This window comes from Lemur catta, chromosome 10, assembly GCF_020740605.2.
Source record: "Lemur catta isolate mLemCat1 chromosome 10, mLemCat1.pri, whole genome shotgun sequence".
In the NCBI taxonomy this organism is placed as follows: domain Eukaryota; kingdom Metazoa; phylum Chordata; class Mammalia; order Primates; family Lemuridae; genus Lemur; species Lemur catta.
This window is the reverse complement of record NC_059137.1, coordinates 11,123,520-11,143,218: the sequence shown is the minus strand read 5'-3', so window position 1 is coordinate 11,143,218 and position 19,699 is coordinate 11,123,520. Positions and strand designations below refer to the sequence as shown.

At 40.2% G+C, this 19,699-nt stretch overlaps 1 protein-coding gene and 1 non-coding gene across 11 annotated transcripts in view; both read right to left on the bottom strand.

Annotated features, from left to right (window-relative positions):
- DENND1A (DENN domain containing 1A) overlaps positions 1-19,699 on the bottom strand; it is a 492,893-nt gene that overhangs the window by 120,507 nt on the left and 352,687 nt on the right. The window lies entirely within an intron of this gene.
- On the bottom strand, positions 15,595-15,730 carry LOC123646792. The gene has a single exon (XR_006738042.1). It is a non-coding gene; the product is annotated as a small nucleolar RNA SNORA49 (small nucleolar RNA).

The following is a 19,699-nucleotide window of genomic DNA, read 5'->3' as shown; positions in this document are numbered from 1 at the left end:
TCAAAATACCTCCCTCAAAAACAAAAGCTTCGTCTAGGAAAACAATCCCAGCGCGATGCTAATTGAGTTGCTCCTGCCTACCTATCCCAGAGCCCAGCTCTCTGCCTCCTCTCTCCTCCCCACGCTGGCTCGGGCTAAACGCTGTGACCCAGAGTGCGGGCTACTTCTTAGAAATTTTTTGTTTGTAAAGTGGGCATAATAATTTACTTTATTTAAAAACTTACTGCCTAGGAGTACAGGGAAGACTGGAGGAGAGAGGCCACGGGAATGTACCCAGCACTGTGCCCGGCAAGTCCCACTGATGCTGTCTCTAGGAGAGCTTTCCCCTCCATTCCCACCGACGCCACCCAGTCCAAGCAGCCGCCACCAAACTCCTTCCTGTGGCCTGTAAGGCCTTACACGACCTGGCCCTGTCTACGTGTCCACACCCACCTCATGCCACTCGCCTCCTCGTCGGCTACGTCCCGGGCTCCCCAGTTTCCTTCAGTTCCTTCAAGGTGCCACGTTGCCTCCCTCCCTCTGCCTGGAACATTTTCTCCCCTCAACCCAACACGGTGGCTGATGCCAGCTCCAAGAGGACCTCCCTGACCCCTGCGTCTGAGGCAGAGGCACCGAACCCTGAGCACCTCACTTATAGCCCAGATCAAACATTCTAGATGACGTATCAGTCTGCCTCCTTGTTTACTGTCTATTTCCCTAGAATGCAGGCTCCTTGAAGACAGGGGATCATCTGTTTCTAGTCACTGCTGTTGCCTGCCGACCCAGCCCTCACTCCCTCCTCTCTCCTTCCTGCCAGAATCCCCGTTTTGTCCACGCCCCCATCTTCCTCTGTGAGGATGAGTGTTTCAGGTTCCGCATCCAGAGCTGGGGGTGGGTCCTCCCGTCTAAGCCAATCCCAGTGGTCTCGCTTCCTTGCCAGTGATGGGCTGGAGCTTGGGCATGGGCACGGGACTCAACTCTAGTCAAGGACACAGGAGGAGGAGTCACCACGGCAGCTTCTGGGAAAGCTTTTCTGAATCTTAAGAAATACCAAGAAGAGAAGGTCCTTTTGCTGCCTTTGGAATTGTTGTGAGGATGTAAATGCCTGCAAGTGACACAGCCATCCTGAGACCACAAGGGAAGCCTGCCTGGTGGCACGTAGGCTGAGGGCTGCAGACTCAAAAATGAAAGATACCGAGTTGCTCAATTAGCCAATCACTGAACTGCCTACCTCTGACCTTCCCATGATACATAATAAAGTCTGTATTATTTCAGCCAGATTTCTGTTACCTGCAGCTGAATGCTTCCTGGTACATTACTCTGTCTCCACCATCTAATGTAGTATCTGGCACATAGTAGGCATTCAATAAAACTTGTTTGAATGAATGAATGTGTGTTTAATGTAGATTAAGAAAAAAACTTGCTGCCACAGTAGATTCTGTACCTTTTTTTTGAGACAGAGTCTTTCTCTGTTGTCTAGGCTAGACTGCAGTGGCATCAGCCTAGCTCACCGCAACCTCATACTCCTGGGATCAAGTGATCCTCCTGCCTTGGCCTCCCAGAGTGCTAGGATTACAGGCATGAGCCACTATGCCTGGCCAGTTCCATACCATTTCTGCAAGAACAGTCTTCGGTTTTTGTTTCTTTTTTCTCCACCTCCTTATTACACAAACTACATTAAAATAAGAAGGAAGAAAAAAGAGAGAAAGGGAAAATTTCAACCATAATTCTACCATCCTAATGTATTACAGGACTGAGCTGTTACAGTAAAGGTTTTTCCTGTAAACACAGACCCTCACATGGAGGCAGCTCACCAGAATGCAGTGCCCAGGTGCAACTGCACCACGTCCCCCTGCATGCCAATGCTACGCTTCTGCTGTTAGGTTTAATGCACTGTAAGTTTAAATTAATTTTACAAATATCTCAGGAATAGGAAGAAAAATTTTCAATTGGCTATTAAACTTCTTGTAATCTTAATAGGAAAGGTTTCAACTATATACGGAGAATCTATTTCCAAACAAGCCTATGGGAGGAAGCCCAGTGGTTAGGGGGCTTTGGAGTCAGATTTGGATTTGAATCCTGGCTCTGCCACCCATATTGTTATAAGTTTGGGCAAGTTGCTTACCTCCTCTGACTCTTAACTTCCTCAGCAGTAAAATGGGAATAATACTTAATTAATATTTTTAAAAGACAAGATTAAGTAAGATACCTACACAACACTTAGCTTGGGGCTTGGTATAGTCTCAGTGTTCAAAAGAAGCTATAGTTATGATGAAATTGTTCCTACCATAATCTTTAAGTTTTTCGATTTCTTAAAGAAGGGCTTTCCTTGTTGAAGAATATGGGAGCCAAGTAAATGCGATGTGCCACAGTCAAACGAAATCTAGCTGCTCTGTGTTACCAAGCGCTGGCCTCCTTCCTGGGAGACTGTGTGGCCTGGTGACAAGAGCACAGGCCTCAGAATCAGTCAGAACTGGGTCTGATCCCAGCCACGCATTCGTACACTCCCTGGCTGTGACTTGGGTTCGACACCAAATCTCTGTCCTTCAGTTTCCTCATCTGTAACAGGGATCCCACTACTCCCACCCCGACCCCCATCCCCACCCCCCTGCCCAATGCGTTTGTGGACTAAGTGACAGAACATATGGGAGGTGTCCAGTATGACGCCTGGCCCACAGGAGGGGCACAACACATGCCAACTCCCTTCCATTTCTTTTAGTATCAGTTCTCCTCAGTCACATTCAGGTTAACACCAGAAGTTTTCACTACACAATGAACTGGACCCTCATGGCAGGAGGGCACAGGAATGGTATGGTTCGCTTTAAAAAGATGACTAAATTGTCCAGCAATGGCAAATACATATAATAAACCTACCCCACCAATGTTTTATTTGGTTTCAAGGCCCTGCTGAGCCTGCATCCTGCTACCCCCTTGAACACGGGGTCTGCATTGCTCACTCACACAGGGAAAACTGGCGGACTCTTCTCTTCCACCCAGAGCTGCTTCTTGTGCCCTCTGCCCGAGGACAGCAATGTCACGAGAGCAAGGGAGCTACACAATGCCCGGAGATTTATGAAAATACGCATCTGAAAAAAGGGAACGCTGTGCAGAGAGTGCTCGTGTGGGCAGGCCTGGTGCATGGGAGCAATTAGAGCACGTTTGCAACAACTCAGTGCTGTTCTATTCAATTGCTTAAAGAATTGCCATAGCAACAGCAGCCACACATAGTAAAGTGGCAGCAAGATGGAGCAAACACTTGAAAAAGACTCTCTCTTGCTAACCCTCCTCCCTTCCCCAAAACGAATAAAGGGCCATTTTGTTTCTCTGAAATAGTCTTCCAATCAATGTCTACACTTCACACCAAAGTGGGTGACCAGATGCCCATCTTTATTTTCTTCTTCTTCTTCTCCTTGGTGTTAATAGTGATAACAGCAGCTTAGCTACCTTTTAATGAGCTCCTACTATGTTCTGGGCCCAGGGCTGGTGAAAACTTCACTTAATAATTCCTTTGGCTGGCATTGACTGAGAGCATACTGTATCTGTGTTGGGGATATGAGAGGTCCTGGACACTGTCTCAGTCTGCAAGGAGCTTGAAGTCTAGAGAGATGGAGCCATGAGCAAATTTGCTTATGAGAGGGGGCAGAATCTGAGCCAAGTCTTGGACATTCACTCACTGGGGCCCACTGTGTGCTAGGGCGACGAATAAGAGACGAATGGAGACAAATAAGAACTCAACTTTTTCTTCAAAAAGCTCACTGTCTAGCGGGGGAGAGAAACACGGAGGTAAAGCATTAATGTGAGGCCACATCTAATTGCTAACATATGGGAATTAAAAGACCACATTCGGTAACATACTTGACAAAGCAAAACAGATCTGAGGAGGGGTGAGCAGGGAGGGTGAAACATTTAGACAGTGTTGCCTCCTATCAGTCAATGGGCTGGCTCTGTTAGCTACGTTAGGGACGGACAGTGACATACTCCCCTGTGTCTCGCAGTGATAGGAAGGAGACCACTTAGGCTAATCCCCAACAGTACACCCTGCCTCACAGGAACCACGTGTAGAATAAGACGTGGAGCCAAAACTCAACCAGCTGTGGCTTGCTGTTAGGGTCCTACAGCTAATACGTCACAGAATGAGAGATCTGAACCCAAGTCATCCTGATTAAAAAATGTGCAGTGTTTATTTGTTGTGCTGTAGATTCAGACTGACGGGTCACTAGCTGAAAAGTTCACAGCTTGTTCTTGGAATATTAGAGTTGAAACTGAAAAACTTCATACCGTAAAATTCACCTACTCTTCATGAAAAGGAAGACTAGTGTAAAACTTAGAGTGGCAGCTTGTTGAAGAGTTCTCGAGGCCAGAGGTGTTGGTGGCTCAGTATAAATGGCTCCGCTTCTCTGTCTACCTTGACTTGGAAATGAGAATGTGACTCCAAGGCCAGGGTTTAGAACGAATTCGCTATATGCAGACATGACCTGGGTCTGCTCGGTGGAATTGATTTCATAGCCTATAACTATTAGAACCCTTTTAGGCCAGGTGCATGAGCTTCTAAGAGGTGATCACATGATCTTGGCTGTGAGTCTATGTTAAAAAAAAAAAAAAGTAATCACAGCAGAGGATGTGAAACTCCCCAAACAATCGGAAACTCTCTAACAGCTAAGGAGACAACTGAACATGCCCTTTTGTGCCTGTTGAAATAGCAGGACGAGGGAAGGTGTGACTGGAGGGTGTGACAGGAGAGAAAAAGAATGAAGGCTCTGATAGCATCTCAGGGATAAAAAATATATTTAAATTGGAGGACTGACTTGGCACTGATTGACAAGTCTTTACTATGACTACCCAAGGGGAAATATTACTCCTTCCTGATGTATGTCTAAAAGAGGCCACTTGTGTGGGGCTCAGAGAAACTGAGAACAGGGCATAATACACTGCACATAGTAGGTACTCGATAAGCAGCCTTTGAATAAAATGAATAACACCCTTAACAATATGCTTTAGCAAACATAGTAAGAGGATTCAAAAACCTCTTTCAATGTTACCTGTGGGTTTGCTAACATTACTTACTACAGGAATGAAGCCCAGGATGGATCCAGAAATAAAGGATGCAGTACAAACAGCTTCATGGGTCCACAAGGAATAGAAACGAGTGAAGGCGCAGGGTGTAAGACAACGGTGAGTGGTGGCAAACAGACTAGGCACACCCTGTCTCCAAATATTTAGAGGCATACAAAAAAAAAAAAAAAAAGGTTAAAAAACACACCATTTGACAAACTAAACACATTTAAGTGCTGAATTTGCTGAATCTGGCTCACAGGATGCCAGTTTGCCGGGGGGGCGGGGAGCTGTTCCCAAGAAGAATCCCTTTGCAAACAGTGTTTCAGACTGGCCACTGACGTGGGCCGGGCAGTAACAGCCGAGGGCTGTCAGAGAGGGGGCCCGTTCTGTCTCCCTGCCTCAACATCTGTACCTTTATATTCCTTACCGCTCAGATGAGCAGACGGAGATATGCACTCTCATTATGGAAACTGAGGAATGTAACCAAATGCTTACCTCTCACTTAGCTACCATGCAGGAGAAGACAGGATCAACACCAACAACCCAAACTGCTTCACAGCTGGAAAGCCAGGGAATGGCACTTCATTTTAATAGCTGAAGATGGGGAAAGGACAGGGAATAGACAGGCACTGCACACCTCTTGTTGCCGGGCACTTCATACACACTGGTTCACTAGCTTCTCTGAGCCACCTTGGGAAAGAGGTATAATCACTCTGTGTCACAGATAATAACACTGAGGCTCAGAAAAGGATGTAGCACATCAAGGTCACACTGAGAGTGGGCAGCAGGGCCAGGATCTGGAACCACCTTCTATTTCCGCAGAGAGAACCCAGACCAGCACAGAGCCCTCTTCAGAGAGAGTTCTATGCCAGCTCTTAGGGCCTGCTATGAGGTACAACCTGACCTGTTGGGTTAAATGTACCCCTCTTGGGAGGAAGTGGGAAGATGACTGCAAGGAAGGAGCACGGCAAGAACCTCTGAAAAACATGCTAACCATCAAAGCTCTAAGAGAGAAGACGCACCCTCCCTTGTGTGTCTGTTGTTCCCCTGCCTGGAGGAAGTTCCCTCCCACCTACCCCTGGCTACTTTCACTTGTTCCTCACCTCTCAGCTTGGATGTCACTTCCTCTGGGGTACCTTCACTGAGCCCCAATTCCTCACTGGTCCCCTTTCTAGGATTTCCCACATCATCCTCTACCCCCCTTTGAAGCACTCATTAAACTGCCTATTTGCTTGTCATTCTCTCCACTGGTCTGACTCATTCCCTGTCATCAACCCAGTGTCCAACCTTGTTACTGTACTTACATATAAGAGGGCCTATTTGTGGTTACAACAATGAATGGGTGAATGAACAAAAATCTCAAAGAAAGATGAATGCTAAACAAGAGTACATGTGAGCACAGTGGACAGCCATAGGAGGATGGAAAGACACCAGATGTATGGTTTGAATCAGCTTCTAATTTGCAACTAACTTGCCTTATGCCCTGGGATTGATTGTTTAATGTCTTGGAATCTCAGTTCCTCATCTGTAAAACCGATGTTACTACCTATCGCTCAGGTTGCTGTATTAAATGAGATGACATGTGAATGCACCTGCCATCACGCATGGTGCATAATAGGCATCAGACGTGTTTTTAAAATTAAGTGAAAAAGTCTAATTATTCAAAAAGAACATTTTGAGGAGCATGAGAAGAGAGCTAGCTAGTAAGACACATGACCAGCACTCCATCTGCAATGATGAAAGAAAGCTAAAGGCAGGAGTCACGAACTCAATATCAAAGCTATTCTCCGCAAAGGAGAGGATTCCTCCAAAGACATTAAATTAGAAGAACTAACTTTCCACACCTTATTCTCATTACTTTCCTAGCAAGCCACTGAGACGACGAAGCCATTTTTTTCTTGGGCAGCTACTCCAGTACACTGTTCTTGGGAGAAACCAATATTGTTTATTTCCTCCAGGATTGGGGGTTGTTTGACAGAAATCGAGATAAAAAGAGAAATATTTACCTCATATTTATTGCTGAAGGCTGATGGTATGAAAAAAACCTCCACGTGGGCCCCCCAGCCAGAATCCTAGAAGTTATCCTAGACCACTCCCTCTCTCTCCAGCCCCACATTTTGTGACTGATTCTCTTAACTCTCTCTCAGATTTGTTCTCTTTAATTCATTTCGATTTAGAGTTTGGAGCTCAGTTTTTCTTCCCAAAGCTATTACAACAGTCTCCTCACTGGCCCCTACCTTGGTGTCATCTCCTCCCATGATACCAAGCTTCTTCAGTGCCTCCAGAAACGCAAATGTTCCCTGCTTTAAACCCTTATGGGACTTCTCTAAGGGCAGGAGGATACCCAAGTTTCCTGCGAGGCATTCAAAGAATTCTACACACTAGCTTCTACCTGTTAGTGTTGTCTTTCAAAGACATAGCTTATAATCCAGCTATGTAGAATAACTTGGGTTTTTCCTGAAGGTTTACACACCGTGTTCCCTCTATGTGAAGTACCTTTTGCTTTCGGAAAAACTCCTCCTTCAAGACCTATTTCAAGTGAGTTATCTCCTGCTCTGGGAAACCACCGCTGACCTCCTATCCTGGCAGAGTTAATCACATCCTTGTTTGTATCACACTCTTATCTGGCACTTTTTTTCATTACATTCTTTGTCATACTACATTACCATGGTTTTTCATGTTTGTTTTCCTTATGGGCCTGCGAGTGCTCCCCTGTCAAATAACAGATGACCAATACAGTATTTTTTAAATGAATGAATAAATGACAAAATAAGGTACGTGTCACCCTCATCTTTGGTTGTAACGCCCAAGCTGGGTGATGTGAGCTCCTAAAAGATGTTATTGAACTACTTGAGGCAAATAACAGATACAATATTAAAAACAAAGTATAAGGAATATGATGTGCACAGAAATCATCTGTGTGAGCTTAGACTCTTCCTCCCCGGACTATAGTGCTACTTAACACTCTGCACTCTGTGGGCGCTTAACAAATGTGGAATAATGACAATAGAATTTTTCATATTTATAGAATAGCACTGTAAATATTGCATCACTTCCCTGTTACTGAAAAATTCTAAGTTTAACAACATCTGCCCCAAAAGACAAAACCAAAATTCTGCTACTGGGAAGAAAAAAAGTGGTATACAAACAAACCTTGGTAAACAGTCTATTTAGACAGCCAAAAGAAGGGGAAAGATGGAAATTTTATGCATCATAAAAGATAAAAAGGAACTAAAGTCCTCTTAGAAACAACCTAGGATGAAAATGGAAAAAGGACAAACATAACTCTTGACACTTCTCAGGTCTTCTAGCACATGGCATCCTGCAATCTGGGGCTGAAGTCACATTCATTCTCCCAATTCCTCCGCCCACATGATATGGCAATACAGTGATGTGAAGCCACTTCACTGTTCTAGGGTCTTAAATTTTGGCATGAACTCATGAATTCACAAATGACAGAATATAGGTCAGAGGTTAGGCAGACATGGGTTCAAATCCAGGCTCCACTCTCACTAGCTATTTTACCTATGGCAAAATCAAATCTCAATTTTTCTTGTTTGCTTGCGTTTTAACCCATAAAATTAGGAGAGTATCACCTATTTTGGATGATAATACTAAATAGTTCACCAGAACAAATCACAAAGAAATCAAAAGATGATGAAAGAGCAGTTAAGAGAATGGATAATAAATTGGGAAACACCAACATGTTTATATAGATGTTTTCCGAATTAAAAAAACAAAATCCAAAACAAGAAAATAAAAAAAAAAAAAAACTAGGCTTGGCAGAAGTATTTGAAAAGCTAGTGCTTGAGAATATTCCAGAATTGAGGAAAGATATGAGCCTTAGGATTGAAAAGACGCAGAGTACCAAGCAGGACAAATAAAAATAAATCCACCATAGATACACGTGGGTGAAATCACAGAGCATGAGGTGAAAGAGAAAATCTTAAAAGTTCCTAGAGAGAAAAGATGGATTTTCACAAAAGAATGATAACTGGATTGATAACCTTTTGCCAATAAAAACAGATAAGAGAAGACAAATCTTCAAAGGGCAAAAGGGAAATAACTGTCAATGTACAATTTGATACCCAGATAAACTGTCCTTCAAGAGTCACAAAAAGACATTTTCAGACAGAGAGAGACAAAAGGAGTTTGCAGATTCTCATAGAAAGAAATATTAAAGATATAATTCAGTGAGGGAAAAAAAAACCCACAGAAAAACAATAGTGAACACAGATGTTAATAGATTGTAAAACTAACTACTGTCAATATTTTGTTAGTGTTTTTTTTAAAAAAAGTGAAGTTAAAATTATAATAACATTTACATGCGGGTGTCCAACAAGTAGTTAAGGTAGAACAGTCCCCCTTATCTGTCAGGGATATGTTCCAAGATCCCCAGGGGATGCCTGAAACCTCAGATAGTATCGAACCCTATACTACCATGTTTTCTCCTATACATAAATTTAATTTATAAATTAGCCACAGGAAGAGATTAACAACAATAACAGAAAAATTATAATAATATATGGTAATAAAAGTTATGTGAATGTGGTCTCTCTTTTTCTCTCTCTCAAAACATCTTATTGTGTATAGTATTTTCAGACCGTGGTTGACCACAGGTAACTGAAACCACGGAAAGTGAAAGCACAGATTGGGTGGGGGGACTACTGTGTAGTAAAGTCTTTGTATTGCTTAGGAAGAGAATAAAGATATTAAATACATTCAGAATTACTAATTTACATGATTTCCATTTCCATATATGTACGTTTATTCTGGTTTTTAGTATTCTGGGTTAGACTTCCAAAAAAAAAAAAAAAAACTTTCTGGGAAAGAAAAATGTCTCTTTCCCATTTTGTAGATGTAGCATTCCTATGAAATTTTACAAACAGCTTGCATCAAACTAAACTCATGTTTTAATCTACTCTATAGAAGGTTTGTTTAAGATCCTCTCTCCCCCTCTGCTTTGGTCATTTTCCCAGCTGGATCATTTTCTCTTTCCTTTTGCCTGCCTTGGTTTTTTACACTTAAACTTCAATTTTTTAAAAGAAACTTTTCCAACCCCCTTTTTCTTCTTCTCATCTTTATATTTTGATATAATTTTGGTTTTACAGAAAAGTTGCAAGAATAGTAGAAAGAATTACCATTTACCCTTTGTCCAGATTATCCAAAATGTTAACAGTTTACGACATTGGCTTTATCCTCTCTCTCTTCCCACACACTCGCATATATATTATGCAATTATATATAACGTTTTTAATACATGTTTTTTTCTGAAACATTTGAGAATAAATTGCAGACATTAAGTCCCTTTACCCCTAAATACTTAAGTACAGGTGGTCCCTGGGTTATGGACGAGATACATCCCTGAGAATGTCTTTAGGTCGGATTTGTATGTAACTTCGATCCCTGATGAACAGAGCATATATGGTAATAATAATAATACTATAGTGGCTCATATGTTTGTAAATGTAATACAGTGTAATACTGCAATAACAATAATACCTCTGCACTGTAATAATAAGTTACAGAAACTATTGTGTTCTTTTAATTCAAACAACCAACATAAATAAACTCATACAAAAAGTTTAGATAGGAGAAATTTACAAAAAGAATATTAGAGGTTAACACTTAATGTTGCATCAATACTAGGGTAATAAGAATGTTATGCTTATTTTATATCTTCTAACGAAATTAATAATCTTTCCATTTCAATAATTAATCCACTATGCTGCTTAGTAGATTTCAATAATTAATCCACTACTTGATGCTTTCATTGGAACACTGCCTTTCACATGTTCCATTATTCTCACTTTACCCTTTATAATTTTTCCAATAGTTCAGTGACTGAAGCTTCATGCTTTCCCAATGAATGATGGTGTCTGGCCTTTCTCCGAATGCTTAATTACTTCTACTTTCGTTTCCATTGTAATCACCTTTCTCTTCTCTGCAGGCTCACCTGGACTTGCAGTGGACTTTCACTTTTGGAAGTATGGTCAGTCTCACAAAATCGAATACAAAAGTTAAGATGAAAGTGATGCTGTGTGTAAACAACCGTATAAACAATGAGATTACCTGCTGGTGTAAAGACGCTGCACCAACAAACCACTTACGCTACGTGGGTTCCTTTACATGCATGAAAGAAACTAGTTCCCAAATTATTAATTTAATTATTTAATTATAAATCAACCTTACGGGGAGTCTTGGGAGCCTGTTTGTAAGTATGGAATGCTGTAAGTCAGGTTGTCTGTAACCTGGGGACTGCCTGTATAGTCAGTTCTGCTATAATATCACACAGGCATTCCTAAAAATCACCTGTTTTGACAACACTCAAAAACTTCATCACTTAAACATTAAAAATAAGATACAAACTTAATAAAAATGGTAGCACACTTTTATACAGAGTAAATGAGTCATTTCACCTTCAAAAAGGTCTAGAGTTTACTTGTGGAAGTGGTGGCAGAAGGGCTGGAGCCCGTGAGTATATTGTGAAGCGGTGAAAGGACCGCTGGTATTTGAGGGGAATGCGTTTTGGGTATCCCTATACATCTTGGTTGAGCTGGGTGCGGTTTTCTGCATTGACCTAAAATTTTTCATGGATGAAATCCTGCATAATCAAACAAATCAAGTCAAATGAAATTCACCTTATGCTCGAATTGTTCCCTAACATATTGATAGCACTGTAACAATTTCGTGTTGTCAAAATAGGCGTTACAGAAAACTGATTACATTTCCTAAAATCAAGAACGTTCTCTTATATAACTAGAGTACAATGATCAAAATCAGGAAATTAACATTGACATAATAAAAGTCTAATCTTCAGACTTTCTTCAGAATTCACCAGTTGTCCCAATAATGTCTTTTTATACCAAAAGAAAATCCTAGATCACACACTGCATTCCGTGGTCCTGTCCCTTAGCCTCCTTTAATCTAGAATAGTTCTTGCGTAGTCCTTTGTTGCAAGACATTAACATTTTGAAGGGTACAGGCCAGCTATTTTGTAGAATGTCCCTCAATTCAGGTCAAACCCTCTACTCTTACCTCAATCTATCACTGTTAGCTAAACTGCTATTAATGACTAAAACCATCCTGAATGTGATTCCAGTGTGGAGGGAGGGTCTATGTCTTTTATCATAACACCTTTTGAAAAATCAAGTGAAATCTACATTGGGAAACCCAGAAAATGGCAGTTACCTAACTGCCCTTAAAATAAAGGTCCCTTCTTTTAAGAGAATTAAAAACTAAAAGACACATAGAAAATCCATGCACTGTAGAAAGTAATTGGCTTATCATACTCCCCAAAGTATAGGAATTACTCATAAGACATTTTTAGAGGTTTCACTATATCTTCTGAGAACTGCAATGTATATTAATCAACAAAAAAGGAACTAATAAGGCTGCAGCCCAGGACACAGCATGAATCAAAGAAACTGCATCTTAAACCTGGATAAATAATGCAATTGCTGATTTCACCCAAAGTTGGCACTCACAGGCAATAATCGTGCACACAAGTACATCTGTGACATTTTATATAAGCAATGCAGGGTTACAAATTAATGTGTGGATGAATTATCTCGTTTTGGCTTCCTCAATCTCTGCTGTTGAAATGTGTCTCCTGCAAAAGGAAAAGCACATTTCCTATAGAATCAAGTCCTGTATCTGAATCATAACTCTTACACTTTATTAGCCAGGTGGTTGTAGGGTGCCTAGAACTGTGTCAAGCACATAGAAGGTGCTCAAGATATGTTTCAGAAAACATTTCGAGAATGCTTTTACTCATGTTAGTGGTGAACTTTTTTTCCCTACCTGGATGTTTATCTTGATTAAAAAGAAAATGGCACAAATTCAGTCATTCATTCACTCACCTTCCTTAGCATACTAAAAACATGGCTATGGAATCTACAGGAATATTCCACTATCTTTTGGCATTCTAAGGTTTAGAACAGGAGAGGAAGCAATGGTACTGCACTTGAGCCTGGCTTTCTCAGAGTCCAAAGTGAATTTGCCATTTGCTGTGCTATCCCATGGAGAGTTCAGAAAGACAAACCTCTTGGAGTATGGAGGTCGGTAACTTGTGATTTCTTTGCATGTATCTGTCTTATGGGGTGTCTGAAGTGCTGGGAATTGGAGAGAAAGAGTTTTCCAAACACTGAGGTAGGTATTAGAATAGAGTACTGGATGCTGGCACTACAGAGGGGACCCATCAGATCATTCTGAGACTCTTTGCTCAAAGCTGCAAGGAGTAATTTATTTGTCCAATAGTCTCTGCATTCTTCCTTCCTAGAAAAGCCAACAAAGTAAAGGGTGAAGGCTGTGAGTTGGATTTCCTGTGTTTAGTTACTAAAAACATGGGAAGGAATGCTTACTTATATTCAGGTTGAACCACCCCCTCTCTTCCATGGCTACTGTGGAAACCCAGAATCTCAGCATACCTGGTCAAGTGACATTTCAAGATTGTTGGGAAGTCTGAAACATGTTACACTAGAAGGGTCCAGACCTTGGAATCTCTGAGCTAGATTATAAACACAATATTATGAAAGACAGAATTTGGAAATTATTAATACTTCCTCCATTTTGTAATTACATGGAGTTTCATTTATCACACACTCTATATAAGGAAGACTATATGTAACCCATATTAAGTTACGGAGCATAAGGAAATGAATATCTGTGAACCTACTTCCTAACTAAAGAAACAGCTGTTATCAACCTCCTTGCATTGTCTTGGTGTTTCTCCACTGTCTCCTCCTGCCTTCCCCGTGGACCCCACTTTTATCCTCAACTCTTGTTTCTCATTCCCTAACGTTCTGGTGTTTAAAAGTTTTATCACACATGTATGTGGCCTAAATTTTTAGTTTTGCTTACTGTTGAGCCTTAAAAATTAGTATCATACTGTATGTTTCTAAGATTCATCCGCATTGTTGCTTATAGCTGGAATAATATTCACAGCTGTTCATAGTTCACAGCTGTATAATATTTCATTGCATAAATATACCATGTTTTATTCCTCTATTATCCTTCAATGTATATTGGAATTGATTCTAGTTTTTTTCTGATATGAACATTTTTATACATGTCTCCTAGCCTAAATGGGCAAAAGTTTCAACTTTATAAAATAATGCCAAATTGCTTTCCAAAGTCATGGTGCTAATTACACTCCCACCAGCAAAATAAGAGCTCCTGTTGCTCCACATATTCATCAGTGTAAGTATCTGACTACCTTTTGCCAATTTAATGTGCACAGGATGAAATACTGTCTTGGTCTTGGTATGGTTTCCTTGATTATTAATGAAGTTGAGTATGTTTTCCTAAGTTTATGAATGCTTCATGTTACCTTTCCTGAGAAGTGTCTTTCATATCTGTCCTGCTTCAATCTTTATTGATTTATAGAAATACTTTATATAATCTGGAAATCAAGTATTTTTTGTCAGAAAAGTTGCAAATAAATATTGAAATACTGTCCTTTTTTTTTTAACTTGCTTTATAGTGACTGTTTGTTTAAGACTAAAGATCTACCTGATCTTCTCTTAGAAAAGACAAAAAATAAACCAAAAACCTAGAAAACACCCTTGATTCTTCTCTTTCCCTCACCCGGCACATTAACAAGCCCTGTCACTTCTACCCCTAATAAAACCCCAAATCTGACCACTTCTCACCATTTATGCCGCCTGCAGTGGTCTCTCCCTTAACAGTTCCTTGATTTTCACTCTTCTGCCCCTGCAGCCCCTTCCCCACACAGCAGTCAACGCAAATGTCTGAAAACTTAAGCTGGGTCATGCTACTCTTTTGCCGAAAGTCCTTCCAATGGCTTCCGCTGTACTTAGATTAAAATCCAAACTCTTTTCCCAAGCCCACAAGCTCCTCCATGATCTGGGCCCTGCCTGCCTCTCTGATTCCGTCTCTCTGCCTTTCTCCATGTCTGCTTGCTTTAGCCACACTGCCTTGCTTTCTTTCCCTCAAACAGGCCAGACTCGTTTCTGCCTTGTGTTTCTCTATGTGCTGTATGTTCTGCCTGAGTGCTCACATCCCAGTTATTTGTATGCCCGCTGTGCTCATCATTTGGGTTTCAGCTCTGAAGTCACCTCTTTGGACGAGGCTACCAATGAGCCCTTCCCACTTCCCCACTTCCCCTTTACAGTGTTTTGCACTTCATGGCAATTGTCACTTTCTGAAATCATCTTCTTCCGTGTTTTGTTCCTCCACTAGAATGTAAGTTCCATGAGGTCACTTACTACACTTGTGAAAGATATTTTACCTCTCCCTGAATTTCTTTCTTTCTTTCTTTCTTTTTTACTAAGATGAAACACAATAGTCAAGTTAGCATTCCCAAAAAATGTTGGGAAACCTTTGACAAATTCTAATATTTATCAATCAGAAATCACACTATTTGATTTGTGTTCATTTGACATCTTAAAGTGACACCAAAGTTTCAGCATTTTGTTCTGGCTCTTTTGTCCATCTGCATCCTCGTTCACTTACTGATCACTGACATCTTTACACACTGTTTAAATAACACAAGTTCTTAGATACAAACAGGAAAAAGTTAGATTCTAAGTTACATTTACTGTCAGCTCAAGGTGGAGGCCCCAGAAGAAAACAGAGCGTGAGTGGGGACGGACGTGTGCTTCCTCGTCCATCCTCAGGCAACACCAGGGCACTTCACAGACGAAATAAAGGCCCTGGAGCCAGGGTGAGGAAGTGTTCCTGGATTTCTCAGTAAGAGATGTAAAAACAGCAAAGGGGGCCTCTGGGAACCTGGCAGTGGGGGCAGTGGTAGTAGTACAGTCGTTCAACTTCTTCACATGTCCACATACAAAAGGCAGAGTGACTGCACAGCAAAACCTCTCAAACACACGTGCACCATTCACAACAAAACTAGATGAACAATCAACCCCAAACACAAACAGGTGAGTATAAACCGTCACCAGCGCAAACCACCAACAGACCTGCTTTGCGTTGGCATCTGCGCTGACAGACCTGAGAACAAGCGAACCTCACAACAGCCATCAGCCACTTGCAGAAAGCTCGGTGGGCTAAGTTGAGAACAGTAGCTAAAGCTGGAAGAGTTCTGGCCTCCGCAGCAGCAGGTGAGTGCAAGGGGCCCACAGCAAGAGGACCGAAGGGGCTGGCGTGGTCTAGCTCCTACAAACCCCACATGCCCCTGTGAACTCCTGAGAGGAGGCAGCAGGAATCCCTTCCAGGAAAGGGAGCCACACGGGGGAGACACTGCTGGGAGTGGAATCAAGATTGAAAACGACAGAAAGCAGCTGTCACATTTTTGAACACTATCATAAATGACAGAAGAGTTGTTAACTCTGTGAAGTTTACCTCATTCTTGAACTTCATCGCATTCTAAAGTCAGGAAACCTAATTTTACATAAAAATGGATAACAACAAGCACTGAGGTAAAATCCCACACAAAGCTATTAAAAGAAAAATAAAAAGGAACAGAACAACATCCCGGTAGACAATGGCAGCATGCCTGAAAAATATGCCCACAAAACAGATTAAAACTTCAAACTACTGTGTCAAAATGAGCTAAAGACATAAAAATGGTACAAGGCATGAAAGAACAACATATATCTGAATTATCAAAACTTAGAAATAAGGGGCTAGAACTCAGGAAAAAATTAGAAATAAAATAAAAGCGCTTTTGGAATATAAGAATAAACCAACTCAACAGATAATGCCTTAAGAAAAACATAAAAAGAACAAAGAAAGGGATAAGAAAGATTTTAAAGAAAGTGAAAAATACTGAAGATAGGCAAGGAAGACTGAATACATGGCTAACTGGATCCTGAAGAAGAAAAACAATGCGAAAACCAGAAGTGATGCTAAAACCTGTAATTCAAGAAAATTTCCCAAAATAAAACTGTATGTTTCATACGGACATAGGGAGGGGAATGATAGATAATGAAGACTCAGAAGAATGAGAGGTTGGGAGGGAGGATGATAAGAAATTAGTTAATGGTACAATGTACATTGTTTGGGTGATGGAGACCCTAAAAGCCCTGACTTGACCACTATGCAACCTATGAATGTAACTAAGTTACACATGTATCCCATAAATTTATACAAACTAAAAAATATATATATATATATTTAAAAAGATGTATGAAACTGTATGTTTCAAACATGTTGAAAGACTGAATAGCATTCCTGAGACTACAGAACCAAAATGACTACCCCAGACAGTCCAGTAAAATTACTGGACTTTAAAGAAAAAAATTCCCTGGGCATCTAGCAAAAAAGGACATGTGACATGTAAAGTAAAGTATCATCAGACTGATAGCAACAGTTGCCAGAAGAAAATGAAGTAATACATTTAAGATATTCAAGGAAAGAAAGTACAAGCCAAGGATTTTATATCCAGCAAAACTGACTTTTATGTATAAAGGACATAGAAAAGCTATTATCAATATTTAACAACTGATGGAATATTGTTCCCAGGAATCTTCCTAAGGAATCTACAAGGGAGCAAACTTCTGACAACCACAAATGACTGAAGAGACATTAGCATTAGGACTAGTGGTGACAGACAGAGCCACCCGAGGACCACAATGGAGAGAGAGTAGCGTGCAATGGCTGCATGTTCTAGCAATGTAAACATAGCCTAACTGGTAAGAAACGGGGGCAGAACAGGCCAAGAATATGCAAAAAAAGTTAGAAGGTTTTCTGTGATCATGCTGGTGGTAGTATTTGTATTATTTTCTGAGAGCATGAAAATAAATTATTAATAGTAATTATGGAGTATTTGAATTCTATTATTCCTTTGGCCCTTGAGAACCTGAATTCTCCATATGGAAGAAAAGAAATACAAATGTAATAGAGAAGAGGTTAAGTAAAAGCTCTGTAGTTTTGAATTTTAATTGGAATTTAATATAAATTCACAAGATATTTGTATACATATGTATAAGCATGTGTATATATTTCCTAGCTCTGTTCACTGAAAAGGCCTAGACACAATGACCAACCCAGTAGCAATGAATATCCTAAACTAGGTTTTGGTTTGGGGGTATCATTTCTTACTGAAAGAAACCAGTGTTTCCTGAAGACATGTCTGATTCCAGGTTCAGGAGCAGGAAATTCACAAGATGAGCCTGGAACTTGTAAGATCAGATAGCAAGAGAGCTATCAAAGACCACTAGGTTTATGTTAAAAAAAAAAAGTACTCAGGTGCCAACCTGAAGTATTTCTCACTAGCCAAAGATGGGACAGTTTGAGTTTCAATAATGACAATAATTGCAATGGATGAAAAATCCATCAAATGTTTAAATTCACCAGGCAATAATAAAGAAATTATTAATATATGTATGAATTGTCATCTTTGGAAGATGATAGCGAACCAATTCATTATATTAAAAAGTGGTAAAAAAAAAAAAAGGAAAGAGTCAAACATTTATCTTGCCTTTCCTATATGAACTCTAACACTTGGTAACTAAGTATTAAATGAGGTATTCTTTTATACAAGTATAAAGTATTTATACAAGTATACAAGTATTAAGTATTCTTTTATACAAGTATTCCACTAATAAATGAAAAATAAACTTAGAATATTTCCATTTTGCAACTCCCAATGAATAAACAGACAGAGGCATCACTGGCTACTAAGATCACTAAAAGAGACACAACCAGACTTGGTGTGCCTCCTACAGTCTTACCAAAGGGACTGAACCGCAGTCTATCCAATCCCTGGATCAGTTGTTACTTAGCAGGAAATACAGAAGCTAGAGGAACATGGTGAACTGTACTAAGATTATGCAATCAGCAAAATTCATCCTCTCGGCGAACTCTACAGGTCTTCAACAAATAAACTGTCAATAAATGAAAGGGGAGGAGCAGAAACCTATATATTGAAAGAAAATTAAAAGTCATTTTTTTAAACAGTAAACTAACATATAATATCTAGGAATAAACATTTGGGTGATAAAACCTTTTTTTTTTAAATGCAAGGAAGTGATTACTCTGAAAGTCAGGATAGTGGTTCCATATGGTGAAAGAGAAAGGGCTGTGATAGAATGGGATTCTAGGGTGGCTAGGAAAGCTCTATTTCTTGACCTAGGAAGTGCTGGTCTTATAATAATTCATTAAGCCATTCATTTGATTATGGCAGTTTTCTTTATCTGTTTTATTTTACAATAAAAAGATTTTTTTAAAGGTGTGATGATACCTATCTAGTGTGAAATACTATAAAGACTGAACATCAACATTTCTTTGTAAACAATGTCATCATGATGAAGATTATTACTATATTTTTCATTAAAATATCTCTCCTTTTAGAAAGAAACTTTCATATCTACTCCACTGTTTCCTCATAGCACAGATTATAAAGTAAACTCAGCTATAAATTAAAGGATTATTTTAAAATATTTTAAAAAACTAGTATCATTAATCTCTAATCAAGTGCCAGGTACCATGGTGTATTATCTCATTTAATCTTCATATCAAGCCTATGAGGCAGAGTACATTTATTCTCCCCATTTTACAGATGAGGAAACTGAAGCACAGAGCGGTTAATGAACGTCCCCCAATTATATAAACAGAAAAGCAGTAATGTGGTATTTAGAACCCAGGTCTTTCTGACTCTTGTGAGCAGGTCCCATATTTGATCCGTCTCTTAGTGCTTGCCGCTGGGCCTGGCAGAGTAGGTGCCAGCATCTATTTATGG